Source organism: Melopsittacus undulatus, chromosome 6, assembly GCF_012275295.1.
Source record: "Melopsittacus undulatus isolate bMelUnd1 chromosome 6, bMelUnd1.mat.Z, whole genome shotgun sequence".
Classification (NCBI taxonomy): Eukaryota; Metazoa; Chordata; class Aves; order Psittaciformes; family Psittaculidae; genus Melopsittacus; species Melopsittacus undulatus.
This window is the reverse complement of record NC_047532.1, coordinates 63905396-63917540: the sequence shown is the minus strand read 5'-3', so window position 1 is coordinate 63917540 and position 12145 is coordinate 63905396.

Sequence of the window (12145 nt, the reverse complement as noted above, 5' to 3'; positions counted from 1 at the left end):
TGAGCAACAGAGTATTATTTCTTTTTTATGTCTGTAAGCAGTAGCAGAAAGAATAGGGTTTCTATATGCTTACTGTATTTAAATAACTCTTAAAGAAGGAAATAATTTATTCTTTTCCAGAGTGATACCACCTATAGTGCCAATGTTCAGGTAAGTACTCTTTTTCTTCTGTAGTATTCAAATTCTTATGATTAATTACAGTGTTAGTAACCAAGCGCTTCTAATTAGTGCTGTGGGCCTGTGACTGTATAGTACGACTGCTTTATAGTACCCTTCAACAAGGTAGTTAAAGAAGGAGATATTTGATGTTATAGCTCTCTGTACTCAGTGCCTTCTAGCCCTTCTCAAGGCTGCTGGGCAATTATTTAAAACTCCACAGTAGTAACACAGGTTTTTGTAGTATATACAGTTGACTGGATAGTTATTTGGGAATTAACCATCTGGATAGGTGAGGCATGTAGCCGTTCCAGGCTTTTTCCACTTGTCCTCATTTAAACTTATGTATCTGCTGGTGGTGTGAAGTAACATTCTGTCCTACAGGTAGAAACTGGTAACATGAGTATTTTTTCCATGTTTCAGCCTGCTTTTGTTCTACTGCCATCCAGAGTACCCTTCTGTCATCAGCTGCTTACCTTCAGTTGCCAGCCAGATACTTTACTACTTCATTATTTTCCCTATTTTTCCTCTCTAGTATTTTAGTACTGCCCCAAAAATGTACACTAGGAAGTAAGGAGGCCTTCTGAATGCCTCTTTTTCTTTGCCCTGAATGCATTGCATTAGGTTTTTGTTCTGCAATCAAAAATCCTTCAGCAGCAAACCCTGTTTGAGTCTCATCACTTCCTCCTTTGTTCACACAAAATGTTATTATTCCCTTTGTTATCCTTATCCAGTGCATATTGCTGGATTTCATTGTAAAAGAGTTTGCTTTGAAACATTTGCACAAAAAGGAGGGGACTTAAACAAGAACAACAAATCATTATACTGGCTTCTAAACCATTGTATTTCAGCTGAGGGAGACTCCACTCAGCAGGAACTTCTGCTGAAGGAGTGTGAAGGTGAAAACAGAAAAAGAATATGCTTTTTAAGATTTTTACTGATAGTAAAATGATAGATCTGGACATTTCCTGTGTTGAAATATGCCACCTTGACAAGTTTAAGTAAATCTTTGCCTAAAGTATTTTGTGAATGGCTGCATCTATAAATAATGGCTTCTGGCTCCTTTACAGAGTTCTGGTTGTGCAAAGAAGAAAGTTCTTGTTGCCAGAGTAAGTAGCAGCTTTTCTTTTTTCTTTAAGGACAAATAGCTTGGCTATTTGCTCTTTGGGTGAATTTATGTTAAAAAAAGTATATGTATGAATAAAAAGACATGAAATTCGTGCTGCGAGGTATAGGGCAGCTCAGATTCCTGTTCTTCAGGAAGCACATACTGAGTTGGTCCCAGCTAAAGTTAAAATCCAATGAGTGTCATAAAATCAGAGGACAGATAAAATTTTAGCTGAAGAAATATAGAATAGTGAATTGAGAAATAATAATGTTTCTAATTAATACTACTCAGCATGTTGTGGGGGAGATACGGATATGTGTATTGCATAGCTTCAAGTCAGACAAACTGTGCAAATAGGCTTTAATTTTATAATAAGGCTTTCTTATTCAATGTATGCATTAAAGGGTCTAGAGTTGTTGGAAACACATAATAAGTTAAAAAAAAGAGGTCAGTCACTGTTCATAGAGTTTTCATCTCCTCATAGTAAATGTCTTTGGTTTTTACAGGATACCTCACATGTTTTGAGCAAAAGAGCCTACGATGCACAGGTAAACTATTCTTGTGACATTTTCTGCTGGTGTTACAGCTCCTTGGTGTAATTACCTACAAAAAGAAGAATAAGGATCTAATTGTCACAACAGAGCATTCTGGTTAGGGTTAGGTAGTTTTTTTCCCAGTAGAACTATGTATTTTCACTTATTACCCTTACAGAAAAATGAGTCATTTCTTGTTTCCTCACAGAATGAGTCTTCTGCTTCAAATAGCAGCCACAGTAACCCCCAGGTAATAACAGTGTCTATTGCATGATATTGCAAAGACTTTTGTGAGAAATCTAATTTTCACTCCTGAAAATTAGATTCCACTCCCTGATCTGTGCTGAAGGATACTAGTTTGATTTGGCAGCATTTTCCCTATAATGTTATGATTTTGCAGTTGCAAATAATTACAATGGGGCCAGAATATACTGTCTCCTCATTCCTTCACTGAGCAGGTAAGCATGGCAGGTGTTTGTTTTCATAATATTTTGTAAAAGTTGCTTGTAAAACACAAAAGAAACAGATTTACAATTCTTTTTTTTTTAACACATATTTTTAGAGACAGTTCTGTTCTGGTGATGGTTGTGCACAGATACATACTTTTGTTTCATTTAGAATTTGGTAACAAGGTACATCTTAGTGATGGCCTACCTTCTGTTACAGAAGTAGGTCCAACTTTCCCATTGTGTAGACTTGCATACTGCTGCAGTGGTCTGTGTGTTACAGAATTATGTGAACTTTAACTGATCCAGAGTGACACCTGATTCTATTTTTCTTGATATTTTGTACTGGATTGGTACCCATCAGCTTCCCAGAGATCTGGAATCCCACTATGCCCAGCATTAGATGCAACACTAGCGTAATCGTTTGTCTCTGAGACTTTGAAGCCTAATTCAATAGTACAGTCAGATCTCTGAGCTGTACAGAGAGTAGCAGTTTTCCTCATTAGTTTTCCTGATAGCCATTCCCTGTGTATCATATCCAGTCACTAGCAAAATTTCTTCCAAATTTATATTTTCACAAGGATTCTTAGAGTTCTGAACAGATTCTCTTTGTTGGTTCAGGGAAGCAATACAAAGTTTGTCTCTTTCTTCACACTGCATCGTTTTATATATCTTAAATTCTGATAAAATGCTTCTATAAAAAAATAATTGTATTCTTCACAGGGTGGATCATTTATTGCAACCCATGGATCAAGTCAGGTCAGGATTTTCACTATTTTTATCTAGTTTTATCCAGATAGCTTCCTGGTAGTTGAAGTAATTAAATTCAGAAGTCAGCCTTTAAGTCCAGTCATTTTGCATGGAGGATTGGTGATGTTATGCACTGAGTTGTAACTAAAGTGACTGTGTTCAGATTAGATTTATCTGAAATGGCTCTCCAAAATTACTTCGTAACACTGCTTCAATTTCACACATGGCTTATTGGTGAGAACACAATGATGATTCTCTGTACCCTTGACTAGCCAGATAATTCTCTCTTGACAATGCATATGCGGGGACATAGCACTGAGAGATGTAGTGTCAGCCTAGCTTCCAAAGCAAATGTTAAAGGTACAGAGCTGTGCTGTCCCCTCATTTGTTCTAGATGTAGGAACGGTCACAGCTATTCTGTAGTCCCACAGGCTTTACTTCCCCACACACAGTTTCACATCTGAAATAAGATTTTCTTTTAAACTTCCACAATCAATAATTATTTCTTTTTTTTTTAATTTATAGGGTGGTTGTGTTTGTCCTGATGGCAGCAGTGGTAGCAGACAGGTAATTCTTTTTCTAAGTTTATACTTTCATCTACATAGTGAATTAATTGCCCAGTAAGTATGGACAACATACTTACCAGTACTAATATTGGGCAATGCTAAACATCATGGTTAATTTTCTTAGTATAGATAGAATTATACACAATGAAAACATAGAATCATAGATTCATAGAATGGTTTGGGTTGAAGGGACCTTAAAGCTCATCCAGTTCCAACCCCTGCCACGGGCAGGGACACCTCACACTAGAGCAGGTTGCTCTAAGCCCCTGTGTCCAACCTGGCCTTGAACACTGCCAGGGATGGGGCAGCCACATCTTCTCTGGGCACCCTGTGCCAGCACCTCAGCACCCTCACAGGGAAGAGCTTCTGCCTTAAATCTAACCTGAGCTTCCCATGTTTCAGTGTGAACCCATCATCTCTTGTCCTATTGCTGCAGTCCCTGATGAATGTGTCCCACTTTAGCTGCATAGTTACCATTTGGCCACTAACTTTTTGTAACTGTGCTTGGTAATCCAGATGCTCTGTCAGTTGACTGCTATGTGCTCATTCCTTACTTTCAAAATCCAGAGTCAACATGCTCTGTAGTAGCCATAGAATTTAATCCCGTCCACCTTAGGTTTCTTGTCCTTCTCACAGGTGCAATAAAATATTGTGACTAAAATGTCAAGATCTGATAAATATTTTGAAATGTAATCTCTTAAAAATATTTAAACTATCTTTTCCTGTGAAGAGTCATTGCAGTTTCATGATCAGTGGCTCTGGATAAACTTTCTCCTAGGCAATGCTTTCCTGCCACGATAAAGCCCAAGGAATGCAATTACATGGGTATTAGAGACTAGTTTTACCCAACTTCTGTCTTGAATTACCCTAGTTGGATTTTAAAGTCACCTACATTCTACCTAATAACGGTTTTTAAAGCTTCTTTCAAAGTTGCATTTACATACACCCATTTGAATGGTGTAATATTTTTGTAATTTTCAAGTTCAACAAGAACTATATTGTGGATTATTTCTATAAAAAAGCATGCTTTATTTAAACAAACTAATTGTGTAAAGAAATTACTGCTTCCTGAACTGAACTGTCATTAACTTTAGCATAGAGTAATAGTAATTTTGGTCAGGTAATAAAATACTGCCTCTTCCCTGTAATTGAGGCTGAGCAGCAATCATGACCTATGTGTTTTAAAATAGAGACTTTTCTATTGAAATACTTAATACTGAAGCCTTATCAAGGAAAGGCTTTGTTGTGTCTTGTGATTGTAATGCTATGGAAGCAAATCCATTTACAAGGGGAAAGGCAGACATCTTTCATTCTAATAGGGCCACCTTCTTTGCATGCTGAAATAATCAAAGCTATGCATATTTAAACCATCGTGTGTCAAAGGAAGCAATGGGTTTGCCTTATGTGCATCCTCAGATTCCTCATGCTGCAATTATTCCATTTTTTCTCTAAATCTCATCTAAAGAACTCAGTCTACAAGTAGACTCTGAGGAAGCAGTCTAGCCATAGGATAATACTTGATCTATTTTGCATATAAAGGTGATGTGGCAGTAATAATGGATGTTATGTACTATTAAATATTCTTCTCCTTTAAGTGAGCTGAAAAATCTGCTCTCCTAAAGCCTATTTACAGTTTTTCAAAACATGATCAGGATCATGATCATCTATGACAATACAGAGTCTGCCAGGTATGACACAGGATTCTGGGATTAGAAAGGGTAAAATGGAAAGGAACTTTGAGATCTTTTAACCTGAATGAGAAAGTACTTTGTAAAGGTTTTTGTATCCCTAACAAAATAGCCAGCGTTCTCTTCTAATGATTGCAGTAGTGTCCTCTTTGAAAGCTGTGTTTTGAAAGAACAAAAACTCAGAAATGGACTCACTCACTTAAATGTCTGTTTGCAAAAAAATAGCTAGTCTGTGTTTTCATTGCAGGGAGCCCCAGGTTCTTCACACAGCACATATTCTGGTAACCAGGTAAACATGCAGATAAATTGCCCTATTCAGAAGCTCCATCTAAAACCCTCCCTGAAGAAAGAGCCAGATACAAACTATTAACCCATTCTGTCTTCTGCACAGGGAGGGTCTTCCTTCTCTCCTGGAGGATCCTATGGACAGGTAGCTGTTCTTCCTCCCTTACCAGGGTAACACAGACTCCCATCATTCTGGTTCCCCCACTCCTGATACTGTGGGTGCTGTGACTTGCTATCACATAGTTGTCTCAGAGCAGGAAACATGCATTAACCCTGCTGTAACCTAGTGGTGTGAGGTTAGACAGGGAGCAACATAGAAAGGAATCGGCAGGTTCCTTGCAGAATTCAGATTAGGCAGGCCAAGAAAGTTACCACCAGAAAATTTCTTCTACTTTAACACTATTGTACTTGATTTTTACTTAGGTACATAAAAGACAGCTCAAAACTGGGAGGAAGAGTATAAATGAGAACCAGATAACCCTGGTATTTAAATGCTCATCTTGTCTGCAAGAAAATAGCTTGTCTGTATTTTCCTTTCAGGATGGCCAAGGCTCTTCCTACGGCTCTTACTCCGGTAACCAGGTAAGTCATGTGATCATCTGTGCCTGCACAGGAGCAGCCTAAGAGCTCTCATTGAGAGACAGTTTCAACTACAAACCCGTAATTTTTAATGTTTTCTCTACAGGGTGGTTCTTCCTACTCTCCTGGTGGATCTTATGGACAGGTGAGTGTTCCTCCTCATTTGAAAAGGTAACAGAGGCTTCTGTTATTCTCATTCCTGCACTCCCCATACAGCAGCTGTTGTGAAATGTAACACCCAAGAACTGAATTGACCGGTTGTAACTTGCACGATGAAGTCCATCAGAGGAAAATATTAAATGGTGTTTGCGACTTCCATGAAATGGTCTTTCATCCAGCTAAGAAAATTAGTGATAACAAGGTCCTTGTTCTTTGATAATATTGGCCTCAAGTGAGAGTCAGGTCCATTGCTATTTACATGATCCTGTTTGCAAAAAAATAGCTAGTCTGTGTTTTCATTGCAGGGAGCCCCAGGTTCTTCACACAGCACATATTCTGGTAACCAGGTAAACATGCAGATAAATTGCCCTATTCAGAAGCTCCATCTAAAACCCTCCCTGAAGAAAGAGCCAGATACAAACTATTAACCCATTCTGTCTTCTGCACAGGGAGGGTCTTCCTTCTCTCCTGGAGGATCCTATGGACAGGTAGCTGTTCTTCCTCCCTTACCAGGGTAACACAGACTCCCATCATTCTGGTTCCCCCACTCCTGATACTGTGGGTGCTGTGACTTGCTATCACATAGTTGTCTCAGAGCAGGAAACATGCATTAACCCTGCTGTAACCTAGTGGTGTGAGGTTAGACAGGGAGCAACATAGAAAGGAATCAGCAGGTTCCTTGCAGAATTCAGGCCAAGAAAGTTACCACCAGAAAATTTCTTCTACTTTAACACTATTGTACTTGATTTTTACTTAGGTACATAAAAGACAGCTCAAAACTGGGAGGAAGAGTATAAATGAGAACCAGATAACCCTGGTATTTAAATGCTCATCTTGTCTGCAAGAAAATAGCTTGTCTGTATTTTCCTTTCAGGATGGCCAAGGCTCTTCCTACGGCTCTTACTCCGGTAACCAGGTAAGTCATGTGATCATCTGTGCCTGCACAGGAGCAGCCTAAGAGCTCTCATTGAGAGACAGTTTCAACTACAAACCCGTAATTTTTAATGTTTTCTCTACAGGGTGGTTCTTCCTACTCTCCTGGTGGATCTTATGGACAGGTGAGTGTTCCTCCTCATTTGAGAAGGTAACAGAGGCTTCTGTTATTCTCATTCCTAAACTACCCTTTGAAAGAAGGAATACTCTTTCTTGAGGAAGCCAAAATAATAAACTTGGTTTTATTTTCTGTACAGGGTGGGTCTTCTGCCTATGACAGCAGCAGTGAATCCTATGGTCAGGTAAGTAATGTTTTTTTCTGTGTAAAAAGGGTGCTGAGGACTCCTAGATACAGCTGTATTCTGTATTTTGGCTCTTTATTTTAATGAACGTGGCTTTTTTCCTTGTGGAGTGAAATTTGTATCTACTTTTAATTAAGTAGCCTTAAAATTTATACGGGAGTAAAAAGTGGGATGCCTCCAACCATTAAAGTTTGTTCTTCTCAACAAAAGTAGCTTTGAATCATCTGCAAGATGAAGGTCTCTCCAAAAGTAGAAATAGAATGTGAGTTTAAAAGATGGTAAATGAGTGCTTTACAGGGACATGAGTTGCTCAGTAGCCATTCTGATCAAGTAAATATTCACCTTTTTTAGATATCCCTACAATAAGCATTAAAATACTTTCTTTTTCCTTTTAACAAAAAAGAAAATAAAGGAAAAAGGTCTGTTTGCAATATGAAAATTATTGATGTGTTCTGAACAGGGTGGATCTTCCACATACAGTGGTGCTGGAACTTACAGTCAGGTAAATGTTATTTGTCTCATACATCAAAAGCTTAAGCTCACTGTGTTGGTTCTTCTGTGCATGGGGTTCTATATCTCAGTTATTTTGAAGTAATGCTCATTTTACTTTTTGCTTGCCTCTCCTGTGTTTACCCCTTTACCACTCCAAATGTTTCCATAATGGAGAGGATGTGATGCACTATAAATACTCTCTTGCCAACTGTGCCACTGTGACTATTCAATGCTTTAACTACTTGATTGTTTATGCATCAGCTCATTCACGAATAAGATGTTTTGTGCATTTACTTTAGCTCTGCAGAAGCTGTTCCAAGTCTAGGGACAAGCACATGCTATATTTGAAGTCTATATTTATGAATGCGAATGTCATTGGGGGATCACTCTATTGGGACTATCTTATGTTTCATTCAGCAACACATTTTAACCGACCCAAGTCATACCTAACTATTTATTAAAACTAAGAAGACATATAACACCAATTGTTTTTTCATAGCTGTGCTGCTACTTCTAGATCAGGTTCTAGAAATAAGGCATGGATAGTGGGATTTCTGAATATAAAGAATGGTTCATTTTGCAAATCAACTTTATCCAAATTTTTTCTGTATAAAAACACATGCTTACAAGGAGAGTTGGGATTTTTTAACCTCTTTTGCTTAAGCAATAGGTGAAGTTACGTTTTGTTTTTTTTCTTGTGCATTCACTAGTTTAGCTAAAATAGGAAATTCTAAGTGGCTGCTTATTCTTCTATTTTATTCATTCACAAGCAAGGTCATGTGAGAGTCCTTTTTATATGAAATGTTTTTTCTTTATTTTACAGGATTCATCTTCCATAGGAGGCAGTGACAGTGACAATGTAAGTATTTCTTCTCAAGTATAGTAATATCAAAATTTGCTACCTTTTTAAGTATCTAGGTGATTATCCAGACCTTTACCTTATCTCATCATCTTATCTTAAAGAGCTCCTCCCAGTACATTCTAATCTTCTGTGTTGGTTAGTAGTTTTCTGCAATAACTTGTTTGAAATGTTGGGTTTTTTTTCTAGGGATAAAGGAAAGCATAGATTTAAATTATGTCACATTATTGTGCTATGGTATGGTAAGGACTTGGCAAATTAAAACTCCATTTACAATAGTTCTGACTTGCAGCCGTCAAGATTTCTTGGAAGTCGTTATTAGAAGTAGCATTTACAAAGGAAGCTCTTTTGCTTTATTTTAGGATTTCCACTGAAACTCAATATTAGTGTATGCTCAAGGTATACAGAACCAGAGACTTCCAGCGATATAATTGGGCTACTTTTCACTGAGTAAATTTAATAATACTGATTCAACTACAAGAGCAGCATTATCGATATGTCAGATCAGCCATTCTTGTTCTTAAGGGTTATAATTTGTGATTTATTTCCTCAAGAGCGTATGCCATTTATGTTTACTATTCTGGACTCTCAGCAGTTCCCACAAATTAAGACTTTCAAATACAATTGCTCTTGAAGTACATATTTATTTAAAAATTCAACTTTTTCTTGGTGTTCTGGTTTGGTTTTTTTTCTTAAACATTTTCTCATTTTATGTTATTCTTTTTCTACAATACAACTTCCCTTCTCAATCCTGCGCAGACTAGTTCCCACTCTTGCCATCTCCATTTCACATTACATTTCATTTGTGTTTTTCTAATGCTGGATATATAAGATTTAAGTTTCTTCATCTATATATTGCATAGGAATGGTCCCTTTCCATGTAGTGTGGTGACAACTGCTTGCTTTTCTGCTTAAGAACATGCCTTTCTTCCTGACTAAAGTATATTTTCTATTAATTCTGGTGGAGTTGTTAATACAACTTTGTAGGTCTCGTGGCTCATTTTCTCCCAGTTTAACTGGATTTCTAACACCTGTTTTCCAGTATCCTGCTTAGTAGGAAATTGTTCTCTAAAAATTCAGCTGTGCATTTCAGCCACTAGTGTGTCATTAGTTCCACAGTTTCTGTACCAAAATCTTCTTGTGGATATTCAACAAAGCTAAAATAGGATATCACAGAGGGCCCCAAGGCCTTCTGAAGGCAACAGTGGTATGAAAGAAACTAAGGTACAACAACATTGGTGTGTTCCACTGAGCTCTTACAGGAACCAAGACAGCTTTTAAAGTGCTGCTGGTCTTGACTATGGCATTCTAAGAGGAAATAACATAGTTTGAGATGTGATCTCATTCCTTTATTATGCTATATGAGGATTTAGCTTTCTAAAGGAATGCAATTCTCTAGAAACGAGCAGAGAAAGAGCTTGAAAAAATGCTGCTTACCCTACAGCCTACATCTTTAACGTTCCCAACAAGCAGTGGTATTCTTTGCCTTCCGCCCTTGCTTAATAAAAAACAGAGCTATTTGCTATGCAGTAACTAGATTCTAACATCTTTTAGGGCTCCAGCTCACTATCTGGCAGCCAGCAGAATGAACGGGTAAGTATTCTTTCCTTACATGTTGCCAGGGTGTATGCCCCAGGGTCTGGCAACTCCTAGTCACCTGGATTACAGCTTGTGTGGAAGCTGCCACGGCAGCTTCCTGTGTGGAACAGAAAAGTCCCACAAGCACAGAGGGAATGAGGGTATGGCTAAAGTGCTGCTAGAAATCCCAGCTGATCCTGAGGTGTACTCTTAAATATCTAACATTACAAACCACAACACCACAATTTACTTGTTCGGATTCCTGCACTTTTTTACTCATTACCTGGCTGCGAAAGGCTTCAATACCACGATTTGTCCAGCATTTAAGTATAACCCTTTGCTGTAATATGCTGTATTATTCACTTCTGAAGGCTTCCATTTCCCAGTCCTTTATACGTAGCACACATTTTATTTATTCTAATGAGAACTTAGTGACACAGATTGAGAAATTACTTTGTTGGAGATATAAGAACTCTTTAATCATTGCATCCAAAAGAATAGTTTTCACTAAAGGAGCAATTGTCAACAGGCATAAAGGAACATGTACTGTGTTAAACAGAAAGACCTTTTTTTTTTTTTTTTGTTCTTAAATAATCCATAAGAGAAAATTAAGGAATGTGGAGAAATTCAGCTTCCATCCTGATCTTTCCAGGTTTGGGGGTTTTGGGATTTTTTTTCATGTAATTTCAATGCATTTTTCCAGGATTTTTATTCCCCAGGAGGCAGCCAGTCAGGTGGACATGTAAGCATCTATTTTATTCCTTATTTGCAGTTACATTCCAATAGAACATGGCTGTTCTATTTCAATTGTCCTGATGAGTAAATGATACCCAACACTTTCTCTCCTAGAATTTCTCATGACATCTGGCATCATGTCTTGTAAAACTAAATGGCAAACTGTTTTTAAAAGCATAATGATTGAAATATTAAAGAAATGTGTGTAAGACACAACATAGTCTTGTTTTCCAAAAGCTATTGGAAACAAAAATAAATTGGGTCTACTTTTTGCAGGGCTCATCCTCTCAAGGTGGTGGCTACTCCAGTGGACAGGTAAATACTATTTGCATTTTTGACCCCAAGTATCTGTTATACAAAAGCTTGAGCCCCCATATTGTACTACAGCAATCTTTTATCTGGGAGCAAGATTCATTTGGTACTCAAACACCTTTCCCTTATGTATCTCTACGTAAAAGTCCAAGTGTAAGCAGAGTGGTCAAAACACTATTCACCTATTGACTGATGTCCTAACACCAGGAAACAAGTGAAAATAAGAAATATTTGATAATAATTTCTATTGTTAACTATTAATTAAGTTGGGTTGCTTTTTTTTTTCAGGACTCCTCCTCATCTGGAAGCAGCCAGTATGGTGGGCAGGTGGGAAATTTCATTATTGGCTTGGTTTTCGTTAAGGGTTTTGGGGCTGTTTTTTTTGGGGGGGGGGGAGGGGGGTGTTTTTTGTTGTTGTTGGGTTTTGGTTAAGGTTTTTTTTGTAGGCTTTCTTGGAGGTTTGGGAGGTTTTGTTTAACTGTTTTTCCCCCAATGTACACATATCAAGAAGATATGACCAGATTGGCAGTACCTGAGGTTCCAGGCTACTGTGGGTTTTTTTATCCTCATTAATCTTTCTATGGATAAAACTGGGTTAGTAACCAGATAGCTCTCTTCAAACAAACTTTAGAGAGTAAAAGACAATCAGTGGTAAATCAAATGT